Consider the following 13059-nt stretch of genomic DNA (forward strand, 5'->3'; position numbering starts at 1 on the left):
TCATCGTGGTATCGATTCTGGTTGCCGTACCTGTAGCGTTCACGATCTTGTCCACGTCCTCGATCATTTCCGTTGTTCCACCTGTGTTCGCGACTGTTACCCCAGTTTCTATACGGCCGGTCCCGATTATTGTTCCGTTCGCGTCGCGACGACCAGTCACGCCGTTGATTAGTACTACGGCCACGACTGCGATCGCGCTGCTGTGCCCCGTAATAACTTTGTGCCTGATTAGGCGGGCATTTTCCTGTATTGTATTCCAACTCTTGGAGAAGTGTGTTAAACGTTTCCACTTCCTCTTTGCATCGTCCCGCAAGAATGACGTGGCGCAAGTGCATCGGCAATTTGGTGATACATATCCTAATTATTTCCGCAGGCCCGTATGGGTCGTATAAAAATTGATTTGCCTGCAGCATGTGGTCGAATAGGCGTGCTGGGCTGCTGAAACCAGACTGGTTCAAATTTGGCAGCATAATTATGCCATGTTTGACCCTATCTTGCGCCGCTTCCGACCAATAGGCGGTCAGAAAGGCTTGTCGAAACTCCCGAGTGGAGTTGCAGTGAGGCGCTGCCGACCTCATGCGAATCGCCGGTTCGCCTTCCAAATAGCCACACATATATTCTATCTTATGTGAACTTGCCCAGTCAGGGGGAAGACAAAACTCAAATTGCTCGAGCCATGCTCGTGGATGTATTCCTTCTTGCGAATTTCGAAATATCTCAAACTTTCTCACGGTAAGGAAATGTTTGAAATCAAATCCCTGCATTTTCTCCCGGCGAGGCCCTTGAATGTTTCTATTTTTCTCATGTCTGCCCCTCAAAATACATCCTTCCCTGTCGTCAAAATCTCCCTCGTGGCCGGAATCCGTCTCTGCACTGTCCGTACGGCTATTTTTAGTGCTATTGGCGAGTTCGGAATCACACACCATGCGGTTTTCCAGATGCGCCACGCGTTCTTGTAATTCGCCTGTTACAGCTTTGTGCCACCTGTTCACTTCGAACTGTCCCTTCTGAAATCTAAGAAGCGAACGCACTTCTTCGATCTCTGCGACCGCTACCGGTGTAGTATTGTTCTCACTTTCCGTCACCTTCATTGTGCCTACGATGTCCGCTAATGCCGCAATCTTATCATGTATTTGTCTGTTGTCCTCCGTCCCAGTCTGCTTCAATTGTTCTACTTGCTGTTCGAGTGCGTGAATCGCTTGACTGTTTTCCGCTACTGTGTTGCTAATGGACGCTGGACAATGCGTTTCCGCCTCCTGGACCCTCGAGAGTACCTGCTGGTGTTCTCTTTGGCATTCTTCTCTCAGCGCTTGGAAATTCCTAAGTAGCTGTTCTTCGCTCTCTTTCGATTCCGCATCGCGACTCCGCTTGCCCTGTTCTAAGGCTTGCAGACGATCATCAATTTGTTCAAATGTACGGCCTAATTCTTTCATAATATCACTTTTTATTTCACTTGCCAGATTGTTTATTCTTTGTGAGATATCATCGGACACTCTCTGCATTGACTTGTCAACTTTATTTGTCTGCTGGATTAATTTTCCGTCTATTTGTTCGCCTAGCTCTCGGATCGATTTTTCTGATTTCTGCGTCATTTGTTCGCCTAGCTCGCGGATCGATTTTTCGGATGATTCTTTTTGTTCTCGGAACGATTTTTCTGATTTCTGCGTCATTTGTTCGCCTAGCTCGCGGATCAACTTTTCAGATTTCTGCGCCATTTGTTCGCCTAGCACTCGGATCGATTTTTCAGATTTCTCTGCGTTTTCTTTATTTGGTTGCAATAAGGCTTTCATGAGTTCTGTCAAATCAATTTGGTTAGTTGGAGGCAAACTAATTTCTGGCTCTGATGTGAGCCCGTTCGTCCTGTTTTGCATTTCCTCTGAAGTATTCCGCATTGCATTTTCGGAACCGTCCGGTGTGTTAATATTCGAAATCAAATTATCCCCATGGTCCATGTTGCTTAAGTTGTTGGACCGCCTACTTTTAGCTTGGTTACGAGTCTGCATTAGTTCAATTTATGCCCGGTACGCAACACACTAATCAGAATAAATGTATCCCGCAAAAATTACGACAGTCACACGAAAGGTACCCAACTTAGTACGCACTTTTTCACACGCACATCAAATTTATATCTTTCATCGAAGTCAGTGCAATTTACAAGCGAGAAAAAAAACGCATACATATAAAACACACAAATATAGAAAACAAAACAAGACAAACAACACAACGCCGCTCAACAACGCCGTGAATCTTTTGAAAGTCTGCTCAGAAAAAACGCAGAAGTTGTTTGAGCGCTGCAGGGAAAAAAATTAAGATTATACACTCCTGGAAATTGAAATATGAACACCGTGAATTCATTGTCCCACGAAGGGGAAACTTTATTGACACATTCCTGGGGTCAGATACATCACATGATCACACTGACAGAACCACAGGCACATAGACACAGGCAACAGAGCATGCACAATGTCGGCACTAGTACAGTGTATATCCACCTTTCACAGCAATGCAGGCTGCTATTCTCCCATGGAGACGATCGTAGAGATGCTGGATGTAGTCCTGTGGAACGGCTTGCCATGCCATTTCCACCTGGCGCCTCAGTTGGACCAGCGTTCGTGCAGGACGTGCAGACCGCGTGAGACGACGCTTCATCCAGTCCCAAACATGCTCAATGGGGGACAGATCCGGAGATCTTGCTGGCCAGGGTAGTTGACTTACACCTTCTAGAGCACGTTGGGTGGCACGGGATACATGCGGACGTGCATTGTCCTGTTGGAACAGCAAATTCCCTTGCCGGTCTAGGAATGGTAGAACGATGGGTTCGATGACGGTTTGGATGTACCGTGCACTATTCAGTGTCCCCTCGACGATCACCAGTGGTGTACGGCCAGTGTAGGAGATCGCTCCCCACACCATGATGCCGGGTGTTGGCCCTGTGTGCCTCGGTCGTATGCAGTCCTGATTGTGGCGCTCACCTGCACGGCGCCAAACACGCATACGACCATCATTGGCACCAAGGCAGAAGCGACTCTCATCGCTGAAGACGACACGTCTCCATTCGTCCCTCCATTCACGCCTGTCGCGACACCACTGGAGGCGGGCTGCACGATGTTGGGGCGTGTGCGGAAGACGGCCTAACGGTGTGCGGGACCGTAGCCCAGCTTCATGAAGACGGTTGCGAATGGTCCTCGCCGATACCCCAGGAGCAACAGTGTCCCTAATTTGCTGGGAAGTGGCGGTGCATTCCCCTAAGCCACTGCGTAGGATCCTACGGTCTTGGCGTGCATCCGTGCGTCGCTGCGGTCCGGTCCCAGGACGACGGGCACGTGCACCTTCCGCCGACAACTGGCGACAACATCGATGTACTGTGGAGACCTCACGCCCCACGTGTTGAGCAATTCGGCGGTGCGTCCACCCGGCCTCCCGCATGCCCACTATACGCCCTCGCTCAAAGTCCGTCAACCGCACATACGGTTCACGTCCACGCTGTCGCGGCATGCTACCAGTGTTAAAGACTGCGATGGAGCTCCGTATGCCACTGCAAACTGGCTGACACTGACGGCGGCGGTGCACAAATGCTGCGCAGCTAGCGCCATTCGACGGCCAACACCGCGGTTCCTGGTGTGTCCGCTGTGCCTTGCGTGTGATCATTGCTTGTATAGCCCTCTCGCAGTGTCCGGAGCAAGTATGGTGGGTTTGACACACCGGTGTCAATGTGTTCTTTTTTCCATTTCCAGGAGTGTACAACTCTCGCAATCTAACGTTTCAGAGATTCCAGAGTCTAGCGGAATCACAGAACAGGGTCGTCATGTATAACGTTGTTGCTTTAGTTTGCTATGAAAGCGGTGCTGATTGACAATAAAAGCGGGTTAGAAGCTGTGAGCTGTCTGGGGAAGTTAACCTTGCATTACTGCGCAACTGTTTCACCAGGTATCCAGTCTAGCTTACCAAATTCCCAACCAGACTAACATTAATTATAATCTTTTAATAGTCATACGACAACCGGTGATATATATATATATAAAAGAATTTAAATAAAAAGCAATAAATCAGTTTATATTTGGAAATTTATTTTAACATTGATCATTGAAATTTCAGCATATTAAATTTGATTCATAACTAAACTAGTGCCTTATTTAGGATTGTGAAAAATGTGAGTTTGTAATCTTACAGAACACACCAAATATGGAGCCAAGATTGGCAGACTGCATACAACACTGCATTCATAAAATAACACACGAAGAACGTTGAAACATATGCAAGAGGAAATTAACCACAACCAACCGATTCAATTTTCACCCATAGAAGTTACGTTTGTAGCACAATCCTGTCCGTCATGTAACTACCACACACTCGTGTACTAAATTCATACTAACTCTCTGTGAAATCTTCCCAAAAACAATAGCTGAGGGCTACTTTGATGATTACACCACATGCTTCACGTGGTCAACTTGGTTTACACAAAGCGTATAACTCCACAATAATTTTGATAGTTAAAATAAATTAGATCGAAAGGCAATTTACAAAAGAAAAACCTCAAACTGGTTACTAACGTCTTACTATTAACCTGATGGGTCAAACAATTATATAAGCACGTGGTAGTGGTCTCACAAAGTACACGCCACGTGGGTTGAACACAAAGAAAAGTTGCTATATTGAGAAATATTATCAAGACGAGATGTTATAATCTCACGCACACTCGCATTTAAGATTGATGATCTTAGTTAGATTTACTGATCAACACGTGGTTCCACTTTACTCACAAAGTAGTGACAAAGCAACTACTGGAAAATATTCTGAACTTCACACTGGAAATACATTGCGTTGCAATTTAAGATAACATTAGATATTTTTAGAGCTAAACCTGAAATAAAGGTGATTAAATTTTCAGTTATGCTGAACTTCAGAAATCCATTGTCCTACGGACTTAGCAGACACGCGCTTAGCCGTAGTTTTTACCCTTTCAGACGCTCGCCACGGACCGACTGACTGGTCCCTTCCTGAGGGTGGCTCACAAATACAAACATGACAAGGGACGGACAGGACCATACTACTGGATAGAAACCTCTTTGCTTTTAGAAAGCGTAGCTACCTGTTCCGACGTTGGTCCTACTGTTCTCTAGCAGACAGGCTTGTCTGCTACCCTCGAGCATGCAACTAGAAATACATTTGCTCATTCATCCTCTCACACAGAAGGGAAGGGGGATGACAGTATCTTATCATATACAGTATATAAAAGAAAGCGGATGTAGGTTCCGTATGAGACTGTGTGACATGAATTACATATAAACTGTGTTTTAAAGTGTAGTAGTGTGACAGATTGTTCTTGTTTATGTGTAAAAGTAACACGTTCCACTACTCAGTCTCCTCCCAGATAGTCAGAAACGCCACAGTAAATTTAGACGAGGAATTTATGCCGTAAATGACAACAGATTTAAGAAATTAACATGAAAAGAATCCAGCAGAGACCTTTCAATGTACGTAGTTTTTTATGTAGAATCTGATTCAGCAATAAAAAAAATGGGCGTTGACATTTGAAATTTTAAAGTTGCTTCCCGCCACAGCCTCAGGAGATGAGGTGGCGGGCTAATTTTAGCACCAGCAGATATCCCCCTTGAAATTAATCAACTTTGGATACTGCACATTTTTTCGTGTGAAGCTTATTTTTCGGGTTCTTCTGGTTTGTAAACTTAAAATTCACACCCTGAATATACGGATAAGAGTGGATTGCTGTTCTCATACCGGGCGCCTCACCAGATAGCGGATAGGGGAACGCCCATCATATATGGAGGTTACCGTGGAAGTACAATACTCGGTGCGGACAAAACATAGCACAGCAAATCCAGGGGCAACGGCATCCAGGGTGGACGGCTTCCTGGTCAGCATCTGTCCACCCAGAGGGTCGGCTGCAAATGTAGCTCCAGGAGCCAACAATCCCTTGTTCTAACGTCGCAATGGAAACCCTGGACCAACAAGTTTACAAGCAACCGCGACTCGTGCGATCAATAACAAGAATACCCCGGGTGGTAACCAATCCACCCGTCAACAGATGGCAACCAGGAACTCGGATTCTGGGGAATCTGAACAGAGAAAGTCGGAGTTCTCTGGCAAACGTCCACACAAAACATTTACATTTCTTGGGTACTTCAACATAAACACACTGATCCAACCAGGAAAACTGTACAACCTACCATTAGAGCACAACAAACAGAAGCTAACGGTTCTTTCCCTGCAGGAAACCCTCATGACAGACGAACACACAATGGATTGCCGGCCGATGTGGTCGTGTGGTTCTAGACGCTTCATTCCGGAACCGCGCTGCTGCTACGGTCGCAGGTTCGAATCCTGCCTCAGGCAAGGATGTGTGTGATGTTCTTAGGTTAGGTTTACGTAGTTCTAAGCCTAGGGGTCTGATGACTTGAGATGTTAAGTCTCATGGGGCTTAGAGCCATTTGAACGATTTGAACGCAATGGATTATGGAGACTACCCTATCTTGAAGTTTTTTTTTTGTTTTTTTTTTTTTTAATGAAGATCCATGAGCTATTTTATATTTCCGTGACAAACCCTAATTCTAGGGCTATATTTTATTTTTGACACATGGATCGATGCGGACAATTGTAAAAACGGCGATGTTACATTAGTTCTTACTAATGTAAAATTGCTACCTTAAGAAGACGACAAATTTATATTTGTCGAAACCTAGGTAAAGAATTTCTTTATCCAATATAACTGGTCGGCTGTTTATAATTTTACTATCTTCAAGAGCAAGACGGACAAACGAGTCGGCACGGATGCTCCGCTTCGTAGCATGACCTTCATACTACACAAGAAGATAATCAGTTCAATTAGAGAAGTCAATCCAATAAACAATAGGTTAATGGTAATGCGCTTACGATGCGCAAACGGCCGGCCGGAGTGGCCGAGCGGTTAAAGGCGCTACAGTCTGGAACCGCACGACCGCTACGGTTGCAGGTTCGCATCCTGCCTCGGGCATGGATGTGTGTGATGTCCTTAGGTTAGTTAGGTTTAAGTCGTTCTAAGTTCTAGGGGACTTATGACCACAGCAGTTAAGTCCCATAGTGCTCAGAGCCATTTGAACCATTTGATGCGCAAACAAGAAATACACCATGAACAATGTATACTCTCCCACAAATGGGGTAACGAAAATGATCCCGTTTCAGCAGAGAAATTCTGGGGAACACTAGAGACAGTGATGGCCAAGATCCCCAAAGACGATATAAAAATTTCGTTTGGTGGTTTCAACGCACACATCGGCAGAGAAAAACGTCATCAAAGAACTGAGGGAAAGTTTGTAGCGCACAAATATACAAACAGAAATGGCGTGAGATTCATCGTACTATGCTAGCAGAGTAACATAAAGATCATGTCAGCGTCCCTCAGGAAATGTCCACGAAAGCAGAAAACATGGGGTCACCTATACAAGAGATGGAAGGATTCCAAATAGACTACGTAGGGATCTCGTACCCAGTTCAGAAGGAGATAAATGACGTTCAAGTACGCAGAGGTGCCAATATTGATTCAGACCGTTACCCAACTCGAATCAAGATAAAATTTATACCAAAGAAAATCCATCAGGAAACAACGCACTTAGAAAAGTTTAACAAAAAATGAATATCATGGAATTCAACGTAAAACAGGAATGGGAAAAGCAACCAGCAAAGACATGGGAGGAATTCCATAGAAATATCATACAAAAAACAAAAGAACCAATGTTACGGAAAAAGAACACTGAACACCCTAGGTGTGAAAAGGCACTAGAAATACACAAACAAGCTCTTCTGGACTACAATAGTAAAGAATGCCTAGAAAGCCTATGTTGTTTCCAAGAATCAAGAAAAGAGGCTGCAGAACTTATTAGGCAAACGAAGTAAAAGTACATGACGGAGCAACTTGATACTGTAAACTTCCGCAACTACAACACTAGAAAATTCTGCAGGGCCTTCTCAAGGAAGATCTGCGGTACACGCCTCAAAATTTGTGCTTCAGGAAACCAGATGGAAAACTAGCACTAACTAACCAGGAGAATTACCAGGAACTGGCACTTTATTTCTCCGGTCTCCTTAATTGCCCTGAAACTGCAACAAGATTTCCAGTACAGAACTGTACCTTCACCCAACCAGAATCACTCCCCCCCCCCTCCCCATCATATGAAGAATTCAACAAACACATACTTAAACTAAAAAACAACAGGACGTCTGGTGAAAACGGCATCATTTCAGAGTTACTAAAGAACTTTGGAACTAAGTTAGAATAGGAGTTTACGCAAATAATCTCTACTATCCGGCAAACAGAAAACTTCCTCACGACTGGAAATGAGCACTTATCCATCCACTACTCAAGAAACGAGATGAGACGAATGTGAACAACCGCAGAGGAATCTCGCTGCTACAAGTCACCTACAAGATTTTCCCAGCATGCTTACTGCAGAGAACACAAGAACAGATAGGTCGTTCATGCATAGAACAAATCCTCAATCTGAAAAAATTTCTAAAATACAAGACCATCAGGAATGCGCCAATCATTTGCACCTACACAGATTTCAAAAACGAGCATGATTCTGTTGACCGACAATCCTTGTTCAGCGTCTTAGAAGAAGAAAAGGTTCAAATGATTCAAATGGCTCTGAGCACTATGGGACTTAACTTCTGAGGTCATCACTCGCCTGGAACGTAGTACTACTTAAACCTAACTAACCTAAGGACAGCACACACATCCATGCCCGAGGCAGGATTCGAACCTGCGACGCTAGCGGTCCTGCGGTTCCAGACTGTAGCGCCTAAAACCGCACGGCCACCCTCGCCGGCCACAAGAAGAGGGACTCGACACAAAAACACTACGATTAATCCGTCAGACATTAGCTGACACAATATCGAAAGTTAAATTCATGGGTGTTTTATACATGGAAGAAGCCTGGAGATACTGGAAGGTGCCACATAGATTATATAATGATAAGACAGAAATTTAGGAACCAAGTTTTAAATTGAAAGACATTACCAGGGGCAGATGTGGACTCTGACCACAATCTATTAGTTATGAACTGTAGATTAGAACTGAAGAAACTGCAAAATGGTGTGAATTTCAGGAGATGGGACCTGGATAAAGTGAAAGAACCAGAGGTTGTATAGATTTTCAGGGAGAGCATTAGGGAACGATTGACAAGAAAGGGGGAAAGAAATACAGTTGAAGAAGAATGGGTAGCTTTGAGAGATGAAATAGTGAATGCAGCAGAAGACCAAGTAGGTAAACAGACTAGAGATCATAGAAATCCTTGGGTAACAGAAGAGATAATGAATCTAATTGATGAAAGGAGAAAGTACAAAAAAGCAGTAAATGAAGCAGGCAAAAAGGAATACAAACGTCCCAAAAATGAGATCGACAGGAAGTACAAATTGGCTAAGAATGGATGGCTAGAGGACAAATGTAAAGATGTAGAGGCGTATATCGCTAGGGGTAAGATAGATACTGCCTACAGGAAAATTAAAGAGACCTTTGGAGAAAAGAGAACCACTTGCATGAATATCAAGAGCTCAGATGGATACCCAGTTCTAAGCAAAGAAGGGAAAGCAGAAAGGTGGAAGGAGTATATAGAGGGTCTATACAAGGGCGATGTTCTTGAGGACATTCTTATGGAAATGGAAGAGGAGGTAGATGAAGATGAAATGAGAGATATGACACTGCGTGAAGAGTTTGACAGAGCACAGAAAGAACTAAGTCGAAACAAGGGCCCGGGAGTAGACAACATTCCATTAGAACTACTGATAGCCTTGGGAGAGCCAGCCCTGACAAAACTCTACCATCTGGTGAGCAAGATGTATGAGACAGGCGAAATACCAAATCTCAAAGAAATTAGGTGTTGTCAGATGTGAAAATAACCGAAGTATCAGTTTCATAAGCCACGGCTGCAAAATACTAACACGAATTCTTTACAGACGAATGGAAAAACTGGTAGAAGCCGACCACGCGGAAGATCAGTTTGTATTCCGATGGAACACGTGACGCAATACTGACCCTACGACCTATCTTCGCAAATAGATGAAGGAAAGGCATTTGCAGACTTACAGAAAGTTTTTGACAATGTTGACTGGAACACTCTCTTTCAAATTCTGAAGGTGGCAGGGGTAAAATACAAATTTACAATTTGTACAGAAACCAGATGGCAGTTATAAGAGTCGAGTGGCATGAAAGGGAAATAGTGGTTGGGAAGGGAGTGAGGCAAGGTTACAGCCTATCCCCAATGTTATTCAGTCTGTATTCTGAGCAAACAGTAAACGAAACAAAAGAAAAAATTGGAGTAGGAATTAAAATCCATGGAGAAAAAATTAAAGCTTTGAGGTTCGCCGATGACATTGTAATTCTCTCAGAGACAGCAAAGGACCTGGAAGAGCAGCTGAACGGAATGGACAGCGTCTTGAAAGGAGGACATAAGATGAATATCAACAAAAGCAAAACGAGGATAATAGAATGTAGTCGAATTACGTCGGATGGTGCTGAGGGAATTAGATTAGGAAATGAGACGCTTAAAGTAGTAAATGAGTTTTGCTATTTGGGGAGCAAAATAACTCATGATGGTCGAAGCAGAGAGGATATAAAATGTATACTGGCAATGGCATGGAAAGCGCGTCTGAATAGGAGAAATTTGTTAAATCGAGTATAGATTTATGTGTCAGGAAGTCGTTGCTGAAAGTATTTGTATGGCGTGTAGTCATGTATGGAAGTGAAACGTGGACGATAAATAGTTTAGACAAGAATAGAATAGAAACTTTCGAAATGTGGTACTACAGAAGAATGCTGGAAATGAGATGGGTAGACATATTCTGAGGCATTAAGGGATCACCAATTTAGTATTGGAGGACAGCGTGGAGGGTAAAAATCGTCGAGGGGGACCAAGAGATTAGTACACTAAACAGATCCAGAAGGATGTAGGTTGCAGTAGGTACTGGGAGATGAAGAAGCTTGCACAGGATAGAGTAGCATGGAGAGCTGCATCAAACCAGTCTCTGGACTGAAGACCACAAAAACAACAACAACAAATTGATGGGTGAAATCCTTGATCTCTTCATGATTTTAAACTGGAGTGTTCCAAGGCGACGGATTATCCCCACTATTATTCGACCTAGTCCTGGACAAAGTAATGAGGGAATGACAAAATAACTGAAAACTCAAGGACACTGGAAACCAACACCACTGGCAAGATGCCGAGACGAAACAGAAATATCAAATCTATATTTTGCAGACGATCTGGTCATACTGTCAAACAACGATGCAACAGCAACCAAACAAATAGAGGTACTAAAAGAATACGCGGAAATAGTTGGGGAGCAGTTCTCTTTCGACAAGTCTGAATTTTTCTGCTCAGAATTAAACATAACAAAATTAGACACAAAATACGGAAAAATAAACAGAGTTTGACATTTCAAGTATCTAGGTGAAATCCTTGAAACTATAGGAGGAGGAAAGATCGCTCAGAAGATTCGACTACAAAAACTGAAGAGAGCTTTCGGCAGGGCACAGCACACATATAATAAAAATTGCATGTCCATTGACACGAACGTCAGACACTACAACACAGTAATCAAGCCTGAAATACTGTATGCAAGTGAGACACTATCATTCCGTACGAAAAGTGACATGGAAAGCATACTGAAGGAAGAAAGCAAAATCTTAAGGAAAATTCTCGGTCCAAAGCTGACAAGAGGGGCACAGGTTACGCTCCAGGAAAGTTGCAGAGAAGATGTCAAACGTATCTGCAGATATCAGAGAAGGAAGCTTGAAGTTCTGTGGGCACACAATCAGGCTATCACCAAAACGACTCACCAAGAGAAATACATACATGGGGTCAGATCAACGATATCATGGATCAAACAAGTCAGACTGGACCCAGAAACAGTAAAAATCGATCCAATAGGAACTGAAGACAGAAATGTATACAGGGACAATATACACAAGAGGAATGTGAGGTCCCAAAGAAACCAGGGACGAAGTGAACTGAAGATAGAAGGACTCCATGGAGAAAATATGAGAGAATCGTGGAAGCTCAGAAATAACGCTCCAATGAGGTAGACTTCTTTGCGGCGTGATCCGACAAGGTCTCAAGGCAACAAACCCGTTTTCGGGCTGAAGTTTTCAATAACAATCACATCTTGGTAACTGAAGCCTCTGAATTAACTTGCTGTGACTTCTCAGTTGACGCCAAATGTTGCTCTTAAAAATTGTGCTAGATGCTTATGAATTTCATTCCAGGTTTACTGCTACTGTGTTGGTAGGTAACAAAAGGGAAATCAAGTGGTATCAATTACAGAGAAATAACAAATATTGTAATGGCAGTACTCGTCCATTCACTGACACAGAAAGTGCCAGTCGGAAAGAGCTCGCATTCCATTAATTAGCTGTAATTGAGAAATAAACAAAAAATATTATCTTTCAATCATGCCTGCAATCGAAATGCAACATGTCTTTCGCCGTCAATATTAAATATAACGTTTCCCGTAACCTGCGTTGCTGACTGCATTGCCTCGTAGTTCTCTAAAATAGCCTTCAAAAAGCTGCCACGAAATTACAAAACATTCGTTGAGTGGTGCCTTTCGTCGTATATAAGACTCAGATTATCGGAGTACACTATAAGTTTAATATTGTTTGAACAAGGCGGTGTTTTCGTGTGTGTAGCTTTCATCGATCCTAAAGCTGGACAAAATCTGTGACAACTGTTATGTATGGACTAAATGATGCAGTTCCTTCGAGGTTTCTAATGGGTCTTTCGGACATAAAGGATCACAGATAAAAGACGTATAAAGAGAAGGGGTTGGACGTGAAAGGGGACAGAGACAAGAAAGAGAACAGAAAGCTTTAGTTCCACTTTCTTTTCCGTGATAGCCTTCAACAAAAAAATAACATTTCTAAAATGTCATTAACATTTGTTGTTATAATCTATAACATAATTATTTGAAATTCTAGAAGCTCAGACATAAAATGTAGAAGCGCAAAGTTATCTAAAACTTGTACTGCAGACATGAAGGAGAAGCAGTTAATGCGCAGGGAGTGAC

This window comes from Schistocerca cancellata, chromosome 5, assembly GCF_023864275.1.
Source record: "Schistocerca cancellata isolate TAMUIC-IGC-003103 chromosome 5, iqSchCanc2.1, whole genome shotgun sequence".
NCBI lineage: Eukaryota > Metazoa > Arthropoda > Insecta > Orthoptera > Acrididae > Schistocerca > Schistocerca cancellata.